Raw genomic sequence first — 25,755 nt, forward strand, 5'->3', positions numbered from 1 at the left:
GTAACGACCGTTCTCTCCTAGCATGGATCAGAGACAGGAGGAATTGTGCAACATAGAACTTAAGGAGGCTGGGCCCGGTGGCTCACGCCTGTAATCACAGCACTTTGGGAGGCCAGGCAGGCGGATCACGAGGTTAGAAGTTCGAGACCATCCTAGCTAACACGGTGAAACCCAGTATCTACTAAAAATACAAAAAATTAGAAGCCGGGAGGCAGAGGTTGCAGTGAGCCAAGATCGCACCACTGCACTCCAGCCTGGGCGACAGAGCGAGACTCTGTCTCAAAAAAAAACAAAAAACAAAAAACAAAGAACTTAAGGATAGACAGAACAGTGTTTTTAAATTTCAGCTGCATATTACAATCCCCTAAGAATTTTCGAAAAGTCCTGATGTCCAGTCCTCACTCAAGGCCAATTAAATCAGAATCTCTGGAAGTGGTACTTAGGCATCAATTGATATCAATGTGCAGCCAGGAGTGAGAATGAATGCTCCATAACAACACTTCTCGAATTTGAATGTGCACACATTCAAATGTGTGATTTGTGGGTGATGTGTGAAAATGCAGACTCTGAAAATATTAAGTAAAAAATAGTGGTATTTTATAAGTTCAAGAACATGAAAAGCTAATAAGCTAATTAACGATAGTAGAAGTAAAACCAGTGGTTGCCTCTGGGAGAGTATTGACTGAAAAGAAGAAGGAAAACCTCTTTGGTGCTGGAAATGTTCTACATTTGATGTGGGAAAAGGTAACACAATTGACACAATAAGTTGTACGCTTTAGGTTAGTACACTTTACATATTAAGTTGTACAGACTTTTTTTTTGAGACAGAGTTTGGCTCTTGTCACACAGGCTGCAGGGCAATGACATGATCTCAGCTCACTGTAACCTCCGTCTCCCAGGTTCAAGCGATTCTCCTGCCTCAGCCTCCTGAGTAGCTGGGATTACAGGCATGCACCACCACACCCAGCTAATTTTTTGCATTTTTAGTAGAGACAGGGCTTCACCATGTTGGCCAGGCTGGTCTCGAATTCCTGACCTCACGTGATCCACCCGCCTTGGCCTCCCAAAGTGCTGGGATTAGAATAAATCCCAGGCACCATGCCCAGCCAAGTTGAACACTTTTAGATTAGTATACTTTACACAACAAAATAGTGATACTGGGGGAAAAATGCAGAACCCATGTAGGTTCTGATGGTCTAGATTTCTAACACGTTCCCAAGCAATTCTGATGCTCGATAGCATCTGATCTTACTTTGAGTCTCAAGCTCTAGACTAGTGTCAGGGTGACTTACGAGTCGATTTGCTATAAATGTTTACCCAGTGCTTATAATGTGCCAAGCACAGGGCTGTTGAATATTAGGTCCATGAATAAGCATTTGGCTTCCTTTAGGAAGCCACAGTCTACGGAGGGCAAATAATTAGTGTGGTACATTTATTCATTAATTACAAATACCATAGTAAGTCTCTGCCATGTGCTATGAGTAGGTGATTCAGACATGAACAAGTCAGGGAAAATGCTTGTTCCCCTTCCCCCAGGATTTATGGATATTAGACCATAAAACACACATATATTTACTCATCCCAAATGAGATACGTGCTATAAGAACAGGGTGAAGTTGAGTTGTTGAAAGAAGGTCAATATGGTTGGAAAGTGAGAAGTGACAGTTAGCAGTAAACAATGAGGTCACTGATCCATATAGGGGCCAGAGAAAGCAGGGCTTGATGAGCCAGGTTAAGGATTCTGGTCTTTGTCTTAAGAGCAATGGGAAGCCTTTGAAAGGGCTTAAGCAGGAGGGTGGCATAATCAGATTTGCATTTTTAAAAAGATTACTCTAACTGCATTGTGGTGAGCCAGTTGGAGAGGGGCCAGAAAGAGGGTCAGTCTAGTAGACCAAAAGAGGATGATATTAGCTTGGATGAGGGCAATAGCTATGGAGACAGAAATGGGCCTAGTTTACAGATATTCATGTAGGAATATAGACAAATCTTGATAGTTGATTGACTACAAAGGTGTCAAAGATGACTTTGAGTGTTCTCACTTGCACACCTGTAAAAATCAGGGTGTCATGCACAAAAATGGGGAGGAACACTGTCCTTATTGTTTCCGTATTCTCCAGACTTACCAGAATAATCTCAATTTTATGTAAATTTATTTTTTAGTTAACATAGTTTTCCAAATATAAGATTTATAAATAAATCCACAAATTAAAAAATGTTTGACAATGATACCTCTTTTTCCAGGGTCAGCATAGCTGAGGAAGAGGTAGATTCACATAAACCTGGATCACTGTAATGCCAGGCCCACTTATGTTTCACTGCGGACATAAAGACCCCAAAGCTCAAAAGTTAAATACAGATTATTCTTTTCTATGTATTTCCCCTCTTTCTTCCCTTTAGGACTCATAAACTAATAGTTGACTATGTTATATAGAGATACATGCTTAGGAAACTGCTTATAATTGTGTGCACTGCTGTTTTGCTTCTCAGAGTGGTGCATTTTAAAGGTGTGTTCAAAGCCCACCTGTCTGAATGACTCTCAGGTGCCACACAAAGGGTGGCAGATGATGAACATCACCTCTAGGAGATAAGCAGCAGACCTGGATGCATTATTGCATTATTATCCTTCTAAAAGAAATAAAACCTTTTGGTGGCTATTGAGATCAGATTCAACATGAAAATATAGGAGTTTAGAGTTTACTGGAGTCCCTGTAGGTCAACTAAGTGCCCCTAAAGGCTTTCAGGTAGCATAGATTGTTTCAAGCATAAAATACCGCTTTGGAATATCAAACATTAAGCTCTCATCAAACACTGTAGATGAGTAAACAGAGGCTTTAACTACAAATACATGTATTAAAAATTTCTTCTTGAGCAGTAACAATGGCCAAAGAATTGCGCAAGTTTGGGAACCCGTAAACCAAGAGTCCTACCCTCATGGTGCTGTATTCTACCAGGAAAACAGATATGAGAAGAACCAAAGAAAATTCAAGACAGAATGAAATTAGTGCTGAAAAGAGAGAGAAGCAACTTTTGTGAAAGCCAAAAGAATGACATATTTTCTCTCACTGGGAGACAAGAAAGTGCTCATTAAAACAATGTAATTTGAGGTGGTGATAGGTGAGGAATAAATCCAAATTTTATGGGTGGAGAAAGCATGTCCAGTCCAAGATAACACCATGTCAAAAATATCAAAAAGCAAAATTGCTTTTAGATTTTGGGAAACACGTAGTAGTACAGTGAGAATAACGTTCTGGTGAGACCAGGGTGAGCAAGCTTATAACCAAGCATGAAGGGCCCAGAATCCTGGACTAAAGAGGCTTAAATGTAATGCATGGGCTCTGGGAAGCCATTGAAGGAAAGGCAGGAAGCTCCATTTGGAAGGGGAATGTTGCTGGACTATGGGCATAATGAAAATAATGGATTATTGTGAATTTGTAGCCAAAGCCCACATTCTCTTCAGATGAATTGCAATGCCCATTGTTTCACTGGTAACTTTGTAAAATCGAAGAGACATTTAAAATAATGTATCTTCATTTATCATTTTGTGTGTCATACAGGTCTCTGTAAACTTATATGACCACATCTCCAAGATAGAAAGATTTATCTATATTTAATTCTCTAAAAGAAAAGATACAATCAGTAAGTTTAGTTTTATGAAAGAATAATTTTCACTGTCTAAATTATGATTGTGCAGGCTATAGGTTATTTTACTAAAAAATTATTGGTTCAAGGACTGAGTTGAGTTTTGAGTTCTAGCCAATTTTTTAGTGCCTAAGTCTAAACAACTATTGTTATGTAGAGGTGGAATAAATGTTTTATGTGTGTGTTATGTGTAGAATAAATGTTGTTTTTGGTTTTCTTTTTTTTAAACACCCCCTGCCCCCAGTAAACACAATAACAATTATATTGTATGAAGCATTTCAAGTACATATTCAATAAAATATGTAAGAGAAATGTTATATGACTTGACAACATAATACGTATAGAATAAAATATGAAAAGACTTGGATTATTTTCATTTTCTTGATCTTTTACAATAAAATAAATACCTGATTTGGAACTGTATACTTCAAAAATTTATTGGAATAATCGTTGGTGTCCCTTTCTTTTTCTGTCCTAGTGTAACTTATTTGTCCAGGATATCCATTGTTGAAGGAAAAAGGGAGGATTAATATGGCTTGGATGTGTCCCCACCCAAATCTCATCTTGAATTATAATTCCCATAATCCCCATGTGTCATGGGAGGGACCTGGTGGGAGGTAACTGAATCATGGGGGAAGTTACTCCCATGCTTTCTTGTGATAGTGAATTCTCACAAGATCTGATGGTTTTATAAGGGGCTTTCCCCCCTTTGTTCAGCACTTCTCCTTTCTGCTGCCATGTGAAGAAAAACATGTTTGCTTCCCCTTCCACCATGATTGTAAGTTTCCTGAGGCCTCCTTCCCCATGCCGAACTGTGAGTCAATTAAACCTCTTTCCTTTATAAATTACCCAGTCTCTGGTATGTCTTTACTAGCAGTTTGAGAATGGACTAATACAGTAAATTGGTACCGAAGGAGTAGGGCATGGCTATAACGATGGAAGCAACTTTGGAACTGGGTAACAGGCAGAGGTTGGAAGAGTTTGGAGGGCTCAGAAGAGGACATAAAAATGTGGGAAAGTTTGGAACTTCCTAGAGAATTGGAGAACTCAGAAGACAGGAAGATGTGGGAAAGTTTGAAACTTCCTGGAGACTTGTTGAATGGTTTCAACCAAAATGCTGATAATGATATGGACAATGAAATCCAGGCTAAGGTGGTCTAAAATGGAGATGAGGAACTGTTGGGAACTGGAGCATAGGTGACTCTTTCTATGCTTTAGCAAAGAGACTGGCAGCATTTGCCTTGCCCTAGAGATCTGTGGAACTTTGAACTTGAGAGAAATGATTAGGATATCTAGTGGAAGAAATTTCTAAGTGGCAGAGCATTCAAGAGAAAGCAGAACATTAAAGTTTGGAAGATTTGCAACCTGACAATGCGATAGAAAAGAAAAACCCATTTTCTGGGGAGAAATTCAAGCCCACTGGAGAAATTTGAGTAAGTAATCACCAAGAAAATGGGGAAAATGTCTCCAGGGCATGTCAGAGACCTTCATGGCAACCCCTCCCATCACAGGCCCAGAGGTCTAGGAGGGAAAAATTGTTTCCTAGGCTGGGCCTCCTGCTCTGTGCAGCCTTAGGATATGGTACCCTGCCATGTCCAAGCTGCTTCAGCTCCAGCTGTGGCTAAAAGGGGCCAAGGTACAGGTCAGGCTGTGGCTTCAGAGGGTGAAAGCACCAAGCCTTCACAGCTTCCACATGGTGTTTGTCCTGCAGATGCACAGAAGACAAGAATTGGAAACCTCTGCCTAGATTTCAAAGGAGGTATGGAAATGCCTGGATATCTAGGCAGAAGTTTCCTGCAGGGGTGGAGCCCTCATGGAGAACCTCTGCTGTGACAGTAAGGAAGGGAAATGTGGGGTTGGAATCCCTACACTGAGTCCTCAGTGGGGCTCTGCCTAGTGGAGCTGTGAGAAGAGGGCCACCATCATCAGGACTCCAGAATTGTAGATCAACTGACAGCTTTTACCATGCAGCTGGAAAAGCCTCAGACACACAAGCTGTGAAAGCAGCTGGAAGGGAGCTGTATCCTGCAAAGCCACAGGGACAGAGCTTCCCAAGGCTGTGGGAACCCACCTCTTGCATTAGTATGACCTGGGTGTGAGACATGTGGTCAAAGGGGATCATTTCAGAATTTTAAGGTTAATGACTGCCCTATTGGATTTTGGACTTGAATGGGGCCGGTAGCCCCTTTGTTTTGGCCAATTTCTCCCATTTGGAATGGTTCCAATGTTTGTATCCCCATTGTATCTAGGAAGTAACTAACTTGCTTTTAGTTTTACAGGCTCATAGGTGGAAGGGACTTCCCTTATCTCAGATGAGACTTTGGACTTGAACTTTTGGGTTAATGCTGGAATGAGCTAAGACATACGGGACTGTTGGAAAGGCATGATTGTGTTTTGAAATGTGAGGACATAAGATTTGGGAGGGGCCAGAGGCAGAATGATATGGTTTGGCTGTGTCCCCACCCAAATCTCATCTTAAATTGTAGTTCCCATAATCCCCATGTGTTGTGGGAGGGACCTGGTGGGAGGTAATTTAATCATGGAGGCAGTTACTCCCATGCCATTCTAGTGATAGTGAGTGAGTTCTCACGAGATCTAAGGGCTTTATAAGAGGCTTTTCCTTCTTTGCTCAACACTTCTGCTACCTGCTGCTATGTGAAGGACACATTTGCTTCCCCTTCTGCCATGATTGTAAGTTTCCTGAGGCCTCCTTAGCCACGCTGAACTGTGAGTCAATTAAATCTCTTTCCTTTATAAATTACCCAGTCTTGGGTATGTCTTTATTAGCAGCATGAGAATGGACTAATACAAAGATAATGGAGGTTGAAGAGATAATGGAGGATAAGGCACATGATTTGCTTTTCAGCAAACTTGCTTTTCAGCAGACCTAGAGAATGAAGAATTGCATTACCTTGCAATAAGGAGTTAGGTCCATAAAAAATTGTTCTGTTCTCTATCACTTCACTCATGAAAGTATCACAAGTGGCACTAACGTTCAAAAGGAAGAATATTTTGATGAATTCCTTTGCTATGTGAAGTTAAGTAGATTGATAAATGCTGTCCAGGTTCGGGACCTTTAAAGAGGATACAGGAAACTTGAAATCTTAATTTCATGACTAGCATTCTTTTGAAAAAGCAAAAGATGATCATGGAGAAATATTATTACTTAAAACTATTCAACTCTGGGTCACCCAAGCAGAAAACACCCTGATTTTGTGTGCAGGAGTGGCAAAAAAAAAAAAAAAAAAAAAAGCATAGCTTTAGAAACTAAAGTTCTTACATTCACTTTCATGACTTTGTCTGTGAAAACATGGGTTCTGCATAAGACCAACATCCTAAAGTGCAGCAGAAGCAGAATCAAAGCCCTTGGTAGAAGATGAGCTCTAGAAAGTTTTCTAACCCACAGGAAAAATTCTCTTTTGCACCATTGTAACTATGAATAAAAAATACTCAAAGATGTGTTAATAGGTAATGCTCTCAATTTAACACACTAACTTTACATTTCTCTAATTATTGCTTGGAATAATATTCCAAGCTTTAAAAGAACCAGTAAGACAGTCCCATTCAATATCGGAGTAGAGATATTTACTAGTGCAAAAATACAAGAAAAAGACATACAAATTAGGAAGAAACAAGAAACAATGCTGTCTCTGTCCTCAAATAAAATGATTATTTACATAGAAAATCCTAGAAGTCTACAAAAAGGCCATTAGAACTAAGTGAGCTTAGCAAAGTTGCATTGTAGAAAGACAATATACAAAAATCAATGACTTTTCTATATATTAGCTATGGAATGGAAAATTTGCATTTTGCAAAAGTACTATTTATAATGGCACTAAAAATGTAATATCTAAATCTAGGTAAAATCTAGATCAGCACGAAAGATGAAAGTCTACATCTAGCAAGATATGTACAAGATTCATATGCTATAAAAACTACTAATGAGAAAAATTAAAGACCTGAACAAATGAAGATGTATAACTCAACTTCATGGATTGGAAGATTTAATATTGTGTAGAATCAACGCAGTTCCAACCAAAAGTATCAGTAAGGTGAGTTTTTTAGTTATATTTTGTAAAATATAAACTTACGTAAGAAAAATTGAAGATAACCCCAAACTTCAAGTATAATGAAATTATACTTTGAAATGTCAGCTTCTTGCTTCTCAAAGTAAGGTTCATGGACCAGCAGCAGCAGCTGCACCATCTGGCAGCTGCTCGAGACCTGCTGAAGGAGAATCTGCATTTTAACAAATTCTTCAGGCAATTCAATTTGTATGCACATTAAAGTCTGAGAAGTGCAATGTTAGTGTGATTTTTCACTTCCAGCCCTTCAAAGTTCAGGTAATATAAATTAATTAAATTCTTTTGAAGGTTTGTGTATTTCTTTGGGAGAACCCTATGTACTGGGCCCTGAAGCCATCCCTAAGGTCTGAATACATTAAAGCAAGTAATTAGCTTAAAATAGTACCTACTCCTCCCAAAGGATGTAAACTTTTAGAGTAGCATATACACTGGGGAGATGGATAAAACAGATTTTTAAAAACCTTTTCTATAATGAGAGTCACTTGTACAGAAAAGCATTTAATCAATGTTAAAAGAGAAGTAACCAAAAGCATATGCTTCCAAATACTTTTTTCTTTTTAGAGACAGGGTCTTGAATCCTTGCTATGCCAAACAATTTTTTAATAAAAATGTATTGCTCTCTTTCCTGTTCAACTTTTAAGGTGCCTCTCTTCCTTGACTCCTACCTCTAGGAGGTAACATAAAGGGTCTTGCTGTTTGTTTGTTTTGGTAGAGAGGGGATCTTGCTGTATTGCCCAGGCTGGTCCCAAACTCCTGGGCTCAAGCGATCCTCCAACCCCTGCCTCCCAAAATGCTGGCATGAGCCACCATGCCCAGCTGTAGAGTTTTAATTTTATCTATTCTCAAATCAGAATTCACACACACAAACACACACACTCTCACACACTCACACACCTGTTCATTTAAGGAAGTTCCAACACATAGCTATTTCATGGGTTGAGCCAGGACTTAGATATTTCTATAATATTATCATTATCTCTTTAAGTTTGTGTATGTTTATTCTTTCTAAATCCAGTATCCAGGACTTTTCTCATGTGTCTCTAAATGATAACCCCCCTTCAAGGTTCTGTGGAGGCCTTTTGCTTCCCAATATCCAAGTTTATAATGCTTCTTCACTTTTCTTCAGGAACTCCATTCACAAAACATTGCATCCAACCATGACAGCAGATCCTGACACCTGCACTTACTTGGCCACTACCTGAGCAAGATGCCTCAGTGTGAGAAAAGATACCATGAAATGAGACCACTCTGAAAGCAAACCAGCCAGTCCTTGGAAAGCCTGAAAGCCAGTAAAATGAAGAAAGCCAGAGGGAACCATTTAGCCTGGCAACTGCCTAGCAGTTGACAGCATGGGAATCTTCCCAACCTCCTTCATGGACTACCTATTCCTGAGAAATCATCTACATAGTACATGTTGACTACTTTCTGAGCACTTACTACTCAAGTCTCACAAGTCTATTACCTCGATGTGGTCCCTAAGAGAATCTCTATTCCCTGGTTTGTCAACCAGATGATTTCTAACAAATGAATTGCCACTGCAGCATATTTAGCAAGGAAGAGCTCAGAACTTGCAGTATTTCATTATATCAAAGAAATGACCAACATCCCTTGGTCAGTAAACTCTATCACTATCACATGCATCACAGTTAGGACTCCATGGCTCATGCTACTGAATTTGGAAGTGTCATTCCTGTGCAATATCTGACATTCACTAGCACAATCCATTTAAAAAAATATATGCTGTTGATCAAGCCAAACTTCAGCTTTCTTCCCTCTTGAAGTAATTGGCTGTGACTCATCCATTTGCACAGGACACCATAGAATGCTGTGTTTTGAAGAAATTAAGTGCCTGATTTAATCCACGTGTCTTCCTTTGGAGATTTAATTATTCATTTCTCCATGAGAGCAAAAGGTTGGATGCCTTGGGTAATTTATAGCTGGGGGATTGTGGAAGAACATGGAGAGTAGGAGGAGAAAGAAGAGAACCAGGGGAGAAACTCTATTAAAAATAAAGTGAACTCAGGCAGGAAGGCAGAAAAGCTGGAGATGAAAAAGTCAACAAGTAGGAGGGAAAAGAGTCATTGCCCACAGTGAAGGCAGAGAAAGATGAGAACTAGAAGGAGACACTCAATAATGTCAGAGTAAAATGGAGAAAATAATAAAAAAAGAGAAACGGGAGAGAGAGTCCACGATAGGAACAGAAGAAAATCCTCACACCACCAAGCCTAGGGGAGCAGCAGTGACGGTACTTAATGCAGTCCAGCACTCATCTGGCCGCTCCACTTAGATATCATCTAGTTGCGAAGTCCAGATGTGATTGGATCAGATTCTCCTGACAGGTTATGAGCTACAGCATAGGTCTATAGTGTCTGTGGAATCCTCAGGCTCATGGGATTTCATTGTCATAGTTCTGTAAGGCGTATTCTGATTTCTGAGTTAGGAGAGGATAATGAGGGAATGGCCATATTGCTTTGAAAAAGAGCCTTTCTTTCCAGAAATGGAGCAGTCCAGAGTTTCAGGAGACCTAGAAAGTTTGCACCAGCATTTTTGAAACAGTCCAAAATGTACAGAACATCTGCTTTAAGAATTATGAGGACCTACATATCAATGAGAATGACTGGACAACACTGAGAACTCTTACATGGAAATAATAATATAACAATAGGCCTGGAGTGGAGGGGCCATATAAATGCTAGCACTTGCATTATTACTGGAAACACCTTCCCCTAACTCAGGTATAGTAAAAGTTCCTCTCTCCACCATAGTTTTGATATAACCTATAGTCATATAGACTATATGACTATAGGCCCATAGATTACAGCATCTCTGCAACTTTCTAAATTACTTCCCAGGATATTAAAAGTCTATTTGTAACCAATAATGGAAAGGGCAGACCACTCCAGAATTAAATTTTCAGTCATTCCAACAGCTGCTGTTATCCTAAACACAGAAACAAATTTTGCAGGCCAGCTTCAGCCCAAATAGTTCCATCTCCTCCCCATTGTAGAGACTGGTCTTCACACAGCTGAAGATGGTTAATGCTACAAGCAGCAACAAAAAGGGGACTCCTGAGAAATGGTCTACTTAAGGATTCAGTATCTAATATTCAGTTAGTTTCCCTTCGTCCTGGCTCTGCTATCTGGAAGCTATGTGATGTTGATCAAGCCCATAAATTTCTCTGTTCCTTGTTTTTCTTTATGTGAATAAAATGAAAGGGCTGGCCTAGAAGAGAGAAAAAGAGATATATTTTACAGATTAAGAGTAGGTTCACGAATCCATTGGTAGTATTAATGTAACTAATGTACAGCCTCATATCTTTTGTTGTAGTCAAGAACCAGAGCTTCTTTTATTAGGTGCAATATGGAGAACATTTTTATAGGTATGGGAAAGACATTTTAGGTGGAATGCTCAGCATGGTCACAGGTATGAACATTTAAAAACTTAGATTGATGGCAACAAAGCGGCCAGATTTGGCAGGTACTTGAATGCTAGGCTGCAGTGTTAACATGATCTTGCAAGCAGCAGAGAAAGGTAGAAAGTTTATGAGTAGGAGAGTGGCATAATGAAAATGCTGTTTCATGAGGGCTGAACTCTCTTATAATTGCCTGCTTCCATGATAATGACACCGATCCATTGAAGAGGGCAGAGCCCTTATGACTTAATCACCTCTTCTTAGGCCCCACCTCCCAACACTGTTGCATTGAGGATTAAGTTTCCAACACATGAACTTTGGGGGACAGATTCAAACCATAGCATTTAGCTAGATTGAGAAAGGAAGGACCTGGATGTAGATATCATGAAGCATTCTTTCTCTCTTTTCCCTCTCTACCACACCAGGAATTTTAAAGGCATAGAAATGCTAAAGTTTCCTACCCTTGAACCTCAAAGATCCCCTGATGATGCAGCTGCAGGCATCCTGGATAACAATCCATGAGCAAGACAAGAAAACCATGGCCAATTGCTGATCCCACGTGTGTACTAACTATCCTGTAAGGTAAGTGTTTCTTCCTTCAACCTTACCTCCTTAATTAGAATGACTACCAGAAAACTAATCTACAGGAACACATTTTAGCACCACTAAACAGCAGATTAATGAGCCAGTCTGTTCACATGAGCTTAAAAATGTGTTTTCCAGTTTGCCTCTAGCAATTTCTCTCTGAACATCAAGCCATGTAGGATGGATGCTGTGAATCCCCAGCTGTGACCCATTTTAACCTAGGTATTGAATGTGTTTGAGGAATTGGATTAACTGCCTTCACATGACAAGACAGGAAAGAAAACATTTTTCAGAGTTGCATTTTCTTAAGTGTTTCTGACCCACTGAGAAACTGTTCCTATTTATTCATCTCTCAAATTCATAGTGGGCATTTACTAGTGTTGGGTACTGAGGATACAGAAATGAAAAAGATGGGTAAGGTTTTAGCCATTGAGATTTTATTTATTCATTCTTTATTTGCTTCCTTATCCCATGATTACTGAGTACCTAGTACATATTATGCTATTTTTCACCACAGAATAGTCTAGGTTGTTTAAAACTAGCTATTGTATACCATTTTGGATTACGGAACGATAGTAGTAAATGGATCCTATCTCTAGCTTATATTATAATGAGTGAAAACAAAATTACCGGATGATGAGAAATGCTATGCAGCTAATTAACACAGAGTCACATGCTTAAGAGGGACTGTGATTACTTTAGAATGGGTGGGCAGGGGAGGCTAAGATTTGAGGGGCATGAAAGAGGCAGTTACATGATAATAAGGGGCAATAGTATTTCATACACAGAAAATAGCATTCCAGACAAAAGAAAGAGCTAGTGCAGAGTAGTGTAATGCAGGGAAAAGTTTGGTATGTTTGAGGAGAAAAAGGAAGGGCAGTGCACCCTCTGTCTCAGAAATCTCAATTATAGGTATTTATCCAAGGTAAAAAAAAAATAGATAGCCTTTGTACACAAATGTGTATGAATAGCAGCCTTATTTATAATATCCATCAACTGGTGCAAGGACAAACTAACTGGGGATCATCCATGCCATGGAATACAATCTAGCAATTAAAAGGAATAAGCATGCAGTAACATAGATGAATCTCAAGACTACTATTTAGTGAATGAGCCTTATGCAAAAGAGAGTACATACTATATGTTTCCATTTATATGAAGTTCTAAAACAGGCAAAATAATTCCATGCTGGAAAAGAATCAGAAAGATTGTTGCAATATTAAGCTCTATTTCAATATATACTGATGTAATTAAGGAGAAATGTATTGATGTCTGCAATTTGCTTTGAAATGCACCAAAATATATGATGGATTAATAGATAACAGGGTGGGTAGATGGAGAGATATATGATATGATAAAGCAATTGATTTAAAATTTTAGTGGTAGAACTGGCACTGGTTTAAAGGATTACTGTAAAATCCTTTAAACTTTTCACATTCAAATTTTTTTCATAGTAAAACTTTGGAAAAGAAAAGAAGGCTAGTGCAGCTAGAGCATACTAATGTGATGGAGACAAGTACTGGGCAAATAATTCACACAGGTAAATGCATTTTACTGCATGTTTTTCATTAAAAGTGATTATTTCTTTTCCTCCATTCAATTGTTTATATGGTTTCTAGTTAATTAAATGATAAATCCTGTAGTCATTTAACATTTTCTTGATGCAGATTGATTTAGCAACAACACTCAATGTACATCCACTCTGCCCCTATGCTGAAGGAAATAGGCAAAAAAAAGTCTGAGTCATTTATTCCTGCTAACAAGAAGCTTGCAAAAATAGTTGGGAAGATCGGACCAACTCATATGAACTAATCAGAGAACAAGATAGGATAGATAAAAAGATAATGCTATCATAAAAATGGGATTTAAGGAAGGAAGACACTGTCAAGAATAATGCTGAGTGGGCCCAGAAAGATAGACAAAGTTGGATTCAGCTATAGAATTTAGATACTAAATGGAGGGAAGGTGTTATAAGTTCTCCCAGTCACAATGTGGTGCTTAACAAGTACTTACTATGTGCTAAGCTGTGCTAAGCACATTGCATTAATTTAACAAATATTTATGTTATCCCCAGGTGCTAGGAATAAAACAGAGCACAAAATTTCTTGACCTCATGATCTACTCGTGGGGAGAGGAAGTAACAGTCGATAAACAATAAATAATAAAATAAATAATAAATAAATAAAATATCAAATTTATTAGTTACTAGTAAGAGTTAAGGACAAACAATAAAGCAAGGAAGAAGGCCATAAAGTGTTAAGGAAGAGATAAAATTTTAGAAAAGGGAAATTCTCATTGAGAAGAAAATTCTTGGGTAAAAAACCCAAAGGAATTAGAGAGCTGACAATTTGGGTATCACGAGAAAAGCATTGCAGGCAGACAGAATAAACAACTACAAAAGTCTTAAAACAGTAGCATTTTAAATACACTGAAGAGACATCAAAAAATGAACAATACAATGCACTATCATCACACCATTGCCCTTCAGCCTGAGCAATGGAGTGAGACCATATTTCTTAAAAAAAAAAAAAAAAAAAAGGAAGGAAAATGGATAATACATTATATCTCACTTAATATCCACAATCGTCAATCGTGTGGGCTGTGTAGTAGAATCAACCACATTTTACAGATGAGAAAACTAAGGCACAGAAATGTTAAGAAGCTTGCCTAGATCCACTCAGAACAAGCCCTCAACAAAACCAGTGAAGACCATGTCAAAACAAAGTTGTTTAAGTTGTTTTAATGTCCAATTTTGGTCTCTCTACTCTTCATATTGTAGATGCAAGAGTTACAAGGAGGGAAAAGGAGGAAGATCTGAATATTATCATTGATCAAAAAAGCAAGGCAAATTAAAGGAAATCCTGACTAACAAATGATTTAGTTTGCCGGCTAGAGAATAGAAGGTCAGCTAGGTCAATGAAAAGATTACTTTATTTGAACAGATGAGGATTATGAGTAGTCTTAATTCAGAAGAACCAAAATAAAACACTTCCGTGAAGGGGCAAAGAATAACTCTTATCCAAGTATGATGAGTAGATAATGTCAGCAAGGTTGCTGTTTCAATCAATGTATGACAAATGAAATGATAAAGGAAATCTGGCTGGCTACAAATGGACCATACAAACGCATCACAAAGAAACTCAAAGCCTGCTGTTATGGACCGTAAGAAATGCCAGGAGTCTTGTAATTCTGAGAGAGAGAGAGAGAGAAAGAAAGAGACAAAGAAAGAAAGAAAGAAAGAAGAAAATGAAGAGGAAGAGGAGAAAAAAAGAATTCCATCCATACTGAGTATTTGATTCAAAGCAAAAATTCTTACAGATTCTTCATGTCTGCATGAGGTGAATAAAAGATGGCCCTTCAGCCTTTCTCTTTCTATCCACCCCACAAATAAGGAGAATATCCAGAGACTAAAGGGCTGAATTAAGGTCAAAATCCATATCCACTGAGTCCCTCCAAATTACAGTAGCTTTTAAAGCTTTGCTCAGTGTAATAAATCATTTGACATTAATTCTGGTAACCAATATACAACAAAATTTCTTTTCCTAACTTCCCTAGATCAGCTGCTGCTGAGTAGGGGTTTTGTGTTTTTTTCCCATTTATGATCCTTTCCAAACACTTTTATTTTCCTTAACCAGGTTATGTTGTTCCCAGTGAGTCCCAGGCTCCTTTCCGAAGGATGATATCATCACAGACCCAGTAGCGCCAGCTAATAAAAATCTGTTAGGCTGCCAATCTTATCATCACCTCTGGCACCCACACCCACTATGGTGATAGCCCCCATGTCTGCTTACTTGAGTCCCCTTATATGCCCCATTTATCATCTCAATAGTACACCATGGCATTCAGAATAATCTCAAAGGTCAAAGACCAATTGCTGCGGAGATGGAGATATTAAATTAAACCCATGTCTTGGCAGAAAGCCTCAGAAGAAGAAAAGGCCAGTGACAGGAACTAAGGCTCTCATTAATGTGTTGCTGACTTGTCACTTTTATGAAACTCTCGTAAGGAGATGAACTCTGATTTCAACAAGAATACAAGGCAGTGAAGTTCCAGAGGATTTTCTCTAATTTTTCTTGCCACATCTTACTCAAATACATTTCTTCTTTTTTCCCAAGTTTATCCAAAAAGATAGCACTAAAAGAACGTGGAGAATGACAAGAAAGTCTTTATTAAGCATTTGTCTGCCTGAAGCATTGACACTTGTCCTCAGGAAGCCTGCAGTGTGTGAAAATATGACACAGGATTTATGTGAGGAGGCGTGTTTCTGTTACATCTGCATCTGCAGAAAATCAGTTGATGGTGTCCATTTGGACATTTCTGTTCTTGGTATAAAAAACAAAAACGAAAACAAAAAACCCATGAGTCAATTCTTTTAAGAGTTATTTACATATCAAAGTGCATATTTAAACAAGTACCTTTGTAATAAGTAAAAATTTAAATAGAAGAATGGATCAAAAAGCCAAACTTTGCCAAGCCTATCCCTTCTGATAGGCTGATGATCCCAATGAAGACAACAGCTGTCAGTTAAGTCCTTACTACTGAAAGTGTGGTCCTTAGATCAGCAGCCTCAGCATCACCTGGAACCTGAGTAGAAATGCTGAATCTCAGGCCCCATTCCAGACCTACTGAGCCAGAATTTGCATTTTAACAAGATCTCCAGATGATTCATATGCACTTTAGGGTACAAGAAAAACAGAGTTAAATGAATTAACTGTGAGTTCTGAATGAAACACATTGTCACAGACACAATCTGCTTGTTTGCTCATCATTGGCAGATATAAGCTGATACGGCTTGCGTATGCATTGAATGTACACACTACATTCATATGCATGTGAATTGACATGGATCACATAGATGACATCATGGCTGCCTCTTTAGCGAAATTATGCAGTTAAGGGGACAAGTGAGGGAGGACAGGGTTATTTGTCACAGAGAGGAACTCCTCAGCCTATTTTAGATGATGCTCTCTTTTCAGAGAGGCTTTAAGCTGTAGGTCTAATCAGCTTTTCCACAAAGCCCCCACCAGTCTACTCACCCTCTGCTGACCCCAGGACCTTGCCTAGATAATTTATTCCTGAGGAGCAGTCTAGTAGACCTCTGATGTCCTTGCTCTCATGATTCAGAGAGCAGGTGTGTGATGCCCTTGACAGCTGAGGGCCCTTCTCTCTCTACTACTTCTGTGAAAAGCCATCTTCACCACCTGCTTCTGGGTGACAGACCTTCTGCTCACCCTGGCTCTACAATGGGTGAGGAGTCAGTGGGAGTAAGACCTCAACAAGCACACTGTCCTTTAATTATATTACACAACCCATCATAATGCCATCTTTTTAGTATGCTTCCTGAGAAGCAAATGATTAAATTAAAATTCAGCTGATGTCTCTCTTCTCCATCCAAGTTTATTGGGATCTGGGAAAGTAAAAAGTTACTTGATAGGAGGGAGCAATATAGATCCTGATTAAAAAGACAAGGCTGCTGACAGCTAGGGGCCATGGAAGCTGAGATGCTGAAACTTGCCGGCATCAGCATTTTAATTGCAAGATGGCATTCATCAGAAGATGCCCCCAAATTAACTAACCTGAAAGAGTAGAAGGGGAGAGCAATGCAGGGGCTGGCTGACCCTGATTAAATTGGATTTCATGATGGAAATGATGGTCTCTTCCTCTCTGAATGGCATCTCCCTCCTATCCTGCTCTCCACACCCTTCTGTCAGCACTGTCTGCAAGTTCTAAATGGCTTCAAAAAGGCAACAAAGCAGGTAAGTAATCTAAAATGAGCATCATTTAATTCTCTTCTGTGAAAATTACAAAAAAATAGATACTTTAAAAAATCCATTCTATATCTATGTCTATATAAAAGTATCTTCTGATTATAACACACCTAAGCAAAACAAAAGTGCATTTTTCAGTATATTTTTTAAATTTAGGAAAGCATATAGAGAAGAAAATCAAGATAACCCTTAAGCTCAGAGATAACTGATATTAATATTTTGGTGTACTAATTTCCAGTATAGGATGCATGTATGTCTGCATATGTGTGTATGTACATGTGGAGAGACAGAGACAGAAAGATGCAGACAACAATTTTCAGAAAGACAGAGAAATTTGGGATCATAAGGGATATAGTTTTATATTCTGCTAAGTTTACTTAGCATTGTATTGTGAAGATTTTAACAATCTGATGAAAAAGGTTTTCACACTGACATTAAAAAAAAGCAAGAACTCAAGTTAAGCCAGCCTATGAAACAGTATTAAGAAAGAAAATGAAACAATTTCCTGCACTAAAACATTCCTGATGGTTTACAGGAAATATGTTACCCTTAAAAAAGTACAGCTACTGGTATAACCAACATCAAGAAATTTCAAATAGCCAAAGTTGGACATGAGCCACTATGGTTAAGCATTTGGAAATGAATGTAATAGCACATTCCCAGTGGAACTGCAAGACCATGAAGCTATTCTGAAGAAATCTCATGGTAGTACAGCCATTACCTCAAATCCTTTCTATGACTCAGAGGTAGAAAAAAAAATAAAGAACCAACACCACTAGAACAGATTCTTTTGGAGCTCACTTACATCCATTTTTCTCTCCTTCTGGGCGCAAAAGATAATTCCTCTTTTCCACCTTCTTAGTGGACTACTGGGGCCATGTGACTAATTTCAGCCAATAAGATGTGACCAGAACTGATGTGTGGCTCTTCAATGACAGGTACAAAACAGAAACAGCACCCAGTTGCTCTCTGTGGTGACTATGAAGAAAGCCTTGTTTTGAAATGGCAAAGCCAAAGATCAAGGCAGTCTCTTGAACCACTCATACCGGAGGACAATTGCCCTGGAGAGCCACTCAATTATATTAAGCCACTGGGATTATCTGTCAAGTTAGCATGACCTATCCTATCCTAATAGTCACCAAAAAACAACAAAACAATGAATGTGCCATTTTTACATATATATATACACATATATATGTTTATATTTCTATCATATATATATAATAGCTATAGGCTACTATACTTTACAAAAGGAAGACAACAATCTACTAACACATCCTTTTTCTCCATCTGTTCACCTGATTATACAGGATTGGTCAACATGTATGAAGGGACCAAAAGCATGAGGGAGGGCAGAATTAAGGACCAGTTGACATTCATCTATTCAAGTGTTTACTAAGGACCTACCACACGGAAAGCACTTTGCAGGGGGTTTTCAGTATAAGGAAATTATAGTCATTCCCCAGTATTTTCAGGATACCGGTTCCAGGACCCCCACATATACCCAAATCCACACATACCCAAGTTTCCCAGTGGGTCCTCTGGAACCTATGTATAAAAAAGACAGCCCTCCATATATGCAGGTTTTGCATCCTGCATTTAACTGAAAAAAAAAATCCACTTCTAAAAGCCCTCACAGTTCAAACCCATATTGTTCAAGGGTGAATTGTAATAAGAAACAGTCCTTGCCTCCTGGAAGTTTGAAGTCTAACAGAGAAAACAAAACATAATACTACAAAGATTAGGGTACTTTTAACAGCCGTATGACCCTGGGGAGGTTATTAACATCTCTGAGCTTCAACATCATCAGCTGTCAAATGAGCAGGAAAACAGCATCTTCCTTGCTGCAGTTCTGTGAGAATATAACATCCAGTACACCATCTGACAAAGAGTAATTACTCACTGATCTCAACGTATTGTTGTTGTTTTATTTACCTGCAGGGGATATTACCATTACTAACACAGAACTTGTTCCTCCTTCTATTTAAGGAAAGTGGCCCCTCACTGACTGTCAAAATATATGATATCATGGAAAAAGCATGGCTATGCAGGAGTCAATCCAGAGATGAAGAACCTGGACACACCACCATGGGCCATAGGACTTCTGAAGAGTTCAGTTTCCTCATCAATAAAATTGAGATAATAATTTCTTCCTCTTAGGGTCATTGGGAAGAAATCAAGCATATAACTTGAAAATAGAAATCTTTCTTACTCCTCCCCCGCTTGCCTTAAGAAAAATGAACAGCATAGAAGAAGCAAAGCCTGTTTACAACTTAGGCTCTCTCTAAGTATCTACAGACTGTGACATTTTGAGAGAAGTTTACAGCATAACAAGCAAGATGTTTCCAAATCAGTTCTGCTGCATTCCTCTTCCAAAATCATACAACTCGAAATCCTCTGTTGCCTGAAACTATAAAATTGTGTTCATTGATATCCACAATATTTCTTTAACCTGACATAAACCTTTCTTTCCATTTTTTTTTTTTTGTTGTTGTTGTTCTCTGGGCTGAGCTGTTGTGTTAAAAAGTTGATTGAGAAATAAATTGCCTTGAGAAGCAATGAGCAATCAGAAGTAACTGGATGTCCAAGGTCACAATGGGGCACGACGTGCCCAGACCGCAAAGGGGCAGTGTGGAGCAGGACTTGTTATTTCACAATTAACTAGATGTGAGAAGACACCAACCTGATACTGTATTATCTCATTTGCTGCTGATTCAAGAATGGAATGATATCAAAAATGAGTTCTAAAAGAAACAGCACATCTGAGTTGGATGTAATTCCCCTGCTGAGAAGCTGAGCCTCTGCTATAATAAAAGTTCCTACAATGACAGCTGCTCATTTCTGCTGGTCCAGGGCTGTTATCCTTTATTTTTTGTTAATGATGACTGTGATGTGCTCGGCACCTCTACCAGGTGGATTTTTCTAGAATGTATGATCCATTCTTCTCTTGAAGAAATGAGGAAGAAGAGCTAAGAGTATGATGTTGTTCTAGTAACAGAAAACAGGGCAAGGGTCTTACAGAGTTCATGACTTGAAGCCCAAAATCTGGAAAAGTAATCATTTCCCTGTCTTCACTTCTTTTTGACCCCAGAAACCTAAGCATTTAGTTCAAAGATGAGACATGACTCAAATTATCAAGTTTAATCTTCAAGGGACTGTTTTCTCCTATTCTCCAAGCAGCAACTCTGGAGTCAGACATGTCTGCATGCCAATTAAGAGTACCCCTACTGACTCACTTTATGAACCTCACTGAATCCCCAACTCCATGCTTGCAAAATGAAGAAAACACGACATAAGTATTAAATTGTTGGAAGTATTAAATGAGACGTGTGGGTGAAATGTTTGGCAGAATTGCTGCACGTGTAAGTTGCACGTTGACTATCTCCACAATTTAAATGGTATGCCTTGGAGTTGTGCCATGTGAAACCTGCACAACCATACACAGCAGCCCTTTTTTTTTTTAATTCAACAGTTCATTCATTAAAACATTCACATACTATGTTTCCAAGCACTGTATTCAACTTTCCTTAGTAAGCCTTAATGAATTATTCATCATAAATTTATTCTAAACCAATTCTTGGATTGCCATGACACCTGTCATGATTTTGTATTTTCTGTCTCACAGTCACTTGCTCATGTGTCACTTACCCAACACACCCACCATCATTGCCATATTCCAGGGTTTCTGTTCATCACTGCACCCGTCTTCCCTAAGCAATCAGCACAGAGTGTGGCACAAAGTTTGTTCACAATGGATAGCTCCAATTTGAATGGCACATTTCTTTGTTGGAGGCATGGCTGGAATACATTGTGCATGTAACCTCCTGGAAAGCAGGGGGTTTTGTCTCGGTTTTCACTGTGGAATTCCCAGTCCCTAGATCAGTGTCTGGTACACAGTAGGTGCTAATAAATGTGGAACGAATGAAAAGCTGGAGTCTTGAAGATGTTATATGGGAATAATTCAGTTTCTTGGAATATGACTTATTATTTCTTATTGAATGAGGATTGAATGAAGGTATACAAAATGAAAAAAATACCCACACCCAGTCTCGAGTGAAATGGAGTAAATATTAGGTGTAACAACCTAACTATTGAAGAGTAATCTAAAAATATCAATTCTAGAGCAGACTTGGTATCTGTTTTATTTAAGGTTCATATGAAGACACTGTGTTGATAAAAATAATATCATTTATCAAGTACCTTCCATGTTTTGCAACTTCTAATACATTATTTCTAACCTTAATCGCAATGCCATAATATAGCTATTATTCCTATTTTAAGGACAAGGAAACAAGCTCAGAGACCTTAAGCAACTCATCCATGCTTTACATGCAGGAAGTGACTGAGCTGGAATTTAAACAGGTTCATCTGGCCAGAAGCCCCATGATCTTTCCATATGAAGAAAAGAGTATATGTGCACATTTGTGCACATGGACATGAATGTGCACAGACATGTGTACATTTTACACTGTCAGCTATGGGTTCAGTCAGATATGCCCATAAATTCGTTTATGAAGAAGAGCTCCCTAAACTTCTAATGATTTTTTCCTGGTGGTTTTATTTAGCTCCAAAAACTTATGTTTTTTTCTTAAAAAAATCCCATAAAAATATTCATTATCAATACATCATCTTGATGATATCACTCAAGAAGGAGATGTCTCACTCTAAGCATTATTATAAAAATTCACAGGCAGTCCACTTTTCTAGAAAAATATGCCAGTGATCCTTCTAGCCTTTTGCATCCTGGGATTATTAAACCAGGCTGCTGAGCAGCCTTGACACCTGCTCTGTGACCAATGCTCCAGGCTGTTTATTTTGGCCTAGAACTCTCAAAGTTGATGGGCCCTGCCCTCAGGAGGGAGGGTATGCACATAGAATGCAGTGGGTCACTGCGGAGCTGCCCACATCCTCTTACCTAATAGAAGGTGGACTTCAGCAGAATGCCTGTCTGGAGTCAGAGGTAAGAGCTGGCACTGGGTCACATGGCTGCTCTGTCTCTGTCTGTGGCAGATGTCAGGATCTGCAGGCTGTTTTATTAAAGGAAAAAAATGCAATAGCTTCAAGGCACTAGCTCTCTTTCCCACAAAGCCTTGGTCTATGTGGAGTCAAGATCCCTGAGGAACCTCTGCTCCTGGGGGAGGGGAGGTCCTGTTCTGTAAGCCTCCAGAGCTCATCACAGCCTGTCCCCATCCCTCCATGCTTGTTAAACACCCAGCATGGTTTTCAGAGGCCATGTTGATGCCATATGTTCATACCACTGAAGCATTTTACTGCCTAAGAAGAGGCACTTAGCACAGGGAAGAGCACATTGTTTTCATAGCTGGTTGGCTCTTAATACTTCCCCAGGAGGCTCCAGGCTCAAAGAGAGGGTGTCTGAGAAATTTGGGAAGATGCCAGCAAGGTGAAGGTTTTCAGTGACACACTCCAGGATGTCAGTCAGGCAGGGAGAATGACCCAGGTCATTCATAACAGAATTTTTGTACAAAAGAGGAGAAAAAGAAGAGCCAGTGGAAAAAAATTATGTATGCAGAGATTTCTTCTTTAATGGCAGGTAAACATTTAGTTATGTAAGTAACTCTCACTTAATCAGGACTAATTTTGCCCCCTGGGGGTATTTGGCAAAGCCTGGAGATATTTTAAGTTGTTAACAACTGAGTTGGGAAAAGATGGGGAAGCTGCTATTAGGACCAAGTAAGTAAATGTCAGGGATGCTACTAAACTTCCTATAATGCACAGGATAGCCACAACAAATGATTCTAGGGCCCAAATTGTCAATCATGCTGAAGTTGAGAACCCTTGGGTTATGTTAACTCTAAACAGATAAGGAAGTGCTCTCTTTGCCTGCAGCCTCATTGCACTAGCAATTAAATTAGCCACATTCAAGGTAGTATAGGGAGGCATGGGGCGTGGCTTTGAAAAGTACTATCACCTGGCTATAAGTTCTGAGTTTAAATCTTAGGTGCAGAACTTTCTAGCTCTATGGCCTTGGGCAGATTGCCTAACTTCAGTGAATCTCAGTTTCCTCTTTGGCCAAATGCAGACAGAACCAGCTACACCTAACCTGGCGTGAAGTTTAAATTACATGGGATGACAAGAAAGCATTTAGCACCCTCTCTACACACAGCTACAAATAACTAAGCACTGATTATTATGGTCCAACAAAGTGGGAGGAGAAAAGAACAAAATACGGTTTTTAAGAGAAATCTACCAAACGCTTCAGTAATCTGAGGAAATTTTAGCTTGAGTTTGACAGAAATCTCAAGAATGCTCAGAGTCGTGGCCTCTTTCTTCAGAGGGTTCCTTGACTCCTGCAACGTGAGCCTCACCATCATGTACTCACAGCTCACAGGGCACCTAATTGACATTTATTATTGTTGCTTTGCTCAGCCCGGGTATCTGGACACTTGTGTCCAGGTCCCCATTTTCAGTGGCCAGGCATAACCCCAGTGATGGCCCGGTCAGGGAGAAAAGATTGTCGATACATGATACTTAGGCAAATGTTCTCACAGTGCATGTAGTCAGAGGGGCCGTGACTCTCTTCATTGCTCCAAAGCTGAGCAAAATCAGGCCAGACATAGCCACATCTGCCTTTGGTCTGACACCCCTCCTCCCACTTTATAGCCAATATCTGCCTTAATGCTGTTACCTCTAGTTGTTAGAGTCCTGTCCTTAGGGGAACTCAACAGCTCCCTTTTTTCCAAACCCCAAGAACTTCCTGGCACATGGCTTTTCCTGATAGCTTCAAAGGCACCCCAGTAGGGGAGCACCACAGAGCATGAAGACAGCTGCTTACCCAACCTGCACAGACTGTCTCAAAGGACCTCCAAATTAAAGCTCCAAGGCTAGAAAATAGCTTGGAAACCATCTCCTCCGTTTTTCTTAGCTGGTGAAACTGAAGCTCAGAAATGGGAAGGGATAGGCCTGCTGCTAGCCCATAGGGCGACTTTGTGCAAATTAGCGAAGTCACCCTACATGGATGGAGGCACTCTTGAGCCACAGTGAACAGCCTGCTGAGCAGAAGAGTCCCAGAGCTCAGGCCCACAGTAGATAGATCCCTTGTGCTTTAGAAAGCGGTTTGCTCAAAATCACAAAAACGAGTTGGCAGAGAACTGGGATCAGATTGACAACCTCTTTGCACAGACAGGATTAACTACATATGGAAAACAAGTAGCTCCTGAGCTCTTGCACAGGATTCCTTGTAAAAAAGCTTGGATTTCACACTCCGTTGCTAAGTTTTCCTTGTGGCCCTTTTAATGATGGAAAGGGAATGGCAAACAATTGCCACATGTACATTCCTTAGAGACACTTCACACATAGCTGGTGGCCCAGAAAAACCTAGTACCTGCAAAGAAATGAGGAGGCCCTAGTAGCTGGGGAAGGGGAAACCCTAATCGCCTAGTTCAGAATCATCATTTAAGAAAGCAAAGTCAAATCCCAAAGGACAGTTTTGTTCTGAAATTGTAAACAGCCAGCATAGAATAGCTATGAGAGAATAGGACCTCATTTCAAAGCAACTCATAACATTTTTCACTACTGTAATACTGCATGTGACTTCTGTGATGAAATCATATTATGAGGGACAATTTCAATTGGGATTAGAAGAAACATATACCACAGCTTAAGCAACAGGAGCCTGTGTCAAAAGTGTTCCAGTTAACACATCATCCCCTTTGTTCTACAGGCAACCTTATTACTCTTATCTTATCCTTTCATATTCTGAATTTCCCTTTCTGTAGAACCTTGGTGATTTCTGCCCCCTGTATTGCCTTGGGAAGACTTCTTTCTGTTCCTTTATGGGACTGGCATGCCTAATCTTTAGGTCACAGGTCAGCAAACTTTTTCTATAAAGGGACAGATAGTACATTTTTTAGGCTTTGGGGCCCATATGGTCCCTGTCACAACTATTCAATTTTGCCATTGTAGCACAAAAGCAGCCACAGGCAATATATAAAATCATGGGTCTATACCCTTGTATTCCAATAAAGCTTTCTTTTGCTTTTTCTTTTGTTTTTGTTTTTTTTAGACAGTCTCGCTCTGTCGCCCAGGCCGGAGTTCAGAGGTGCGATCTCCGCTCACTGCAATCTCTGCCTCCCAGGTTTAGGAGATTCTCCTGCCTCAAACTCCTGAGTAGCTAGAATTACAGGCATGTGTCACGATGCCTGGCTAATTTTTGTAATTTTAGTAGAGACGGGGTTTCACCATGTTGGCCAGGTTGGTCTCAAACTCCTGGCTTCAAGTGATCTGACCACCTTGGCCTTCCAAAGTG

The 25,755-nt window shown here is 39.5% G+C and overlaps 2 protein-coding genes across 5 annotated transcripts in view; one reads left to right on the top strand and one right to left on the bottom strand.

The window, feature by feature from the left end:
• LOC101152959 (bcl-2-like protein 12) overlaps positions 1 to 7,691 on the top strand; it is a 465,085-nt gene extending 457,394 nt beyond the window's left edge. The window contains exon 3 of the mRNA XM_063704193.1: positions 7,500 to 7,691. The gene's annotated coding sequence lies outside the window, so the exon portion shown is untranslated. The remainder of the gene's footprint in view (positions 1 to 7,499) is intronic.
• CPNE4 (copine 4) overlaps positions 1 to 25,755 on the bottom strand; it is a 747,750-nt gene that overhangs the window by 450,292 nt on the left and 271,703 nt on the right. Inside the window, exon 1 of one of the 4 annotated variants that reach the window (XM_063704192.1) lies at positions 7,731 to 8,264. The exons of the other annotated variants lie outside the window; for them this stretch is intronic. The gene's annotated coding sequence lies outside the window, so the exon portion shown is untranslated. Of the gene's footprint in view, positions 1 to 7,730; positions 8,265 to 25,755 lie in introns of those variants that run through there. 4 annotated transcript variants of the gene reach the window in all.

Source organism: Gorilla gorilla, chromosome 2 (assembly GCF_029281585.2).
Source record: "Gorilla gorilla gorilla isolate KB3781 chromosome 2, NHGRI_mGorGor1-v2.1_pri, whole genome shotgun sequence".
Taxonomy (NCBI): domain Eukaryota; kingdom Metazoa; phylum Chordata; class Mammalia; order Primates; family Hominidae; genus Gorilla; species Gorilla gorilla.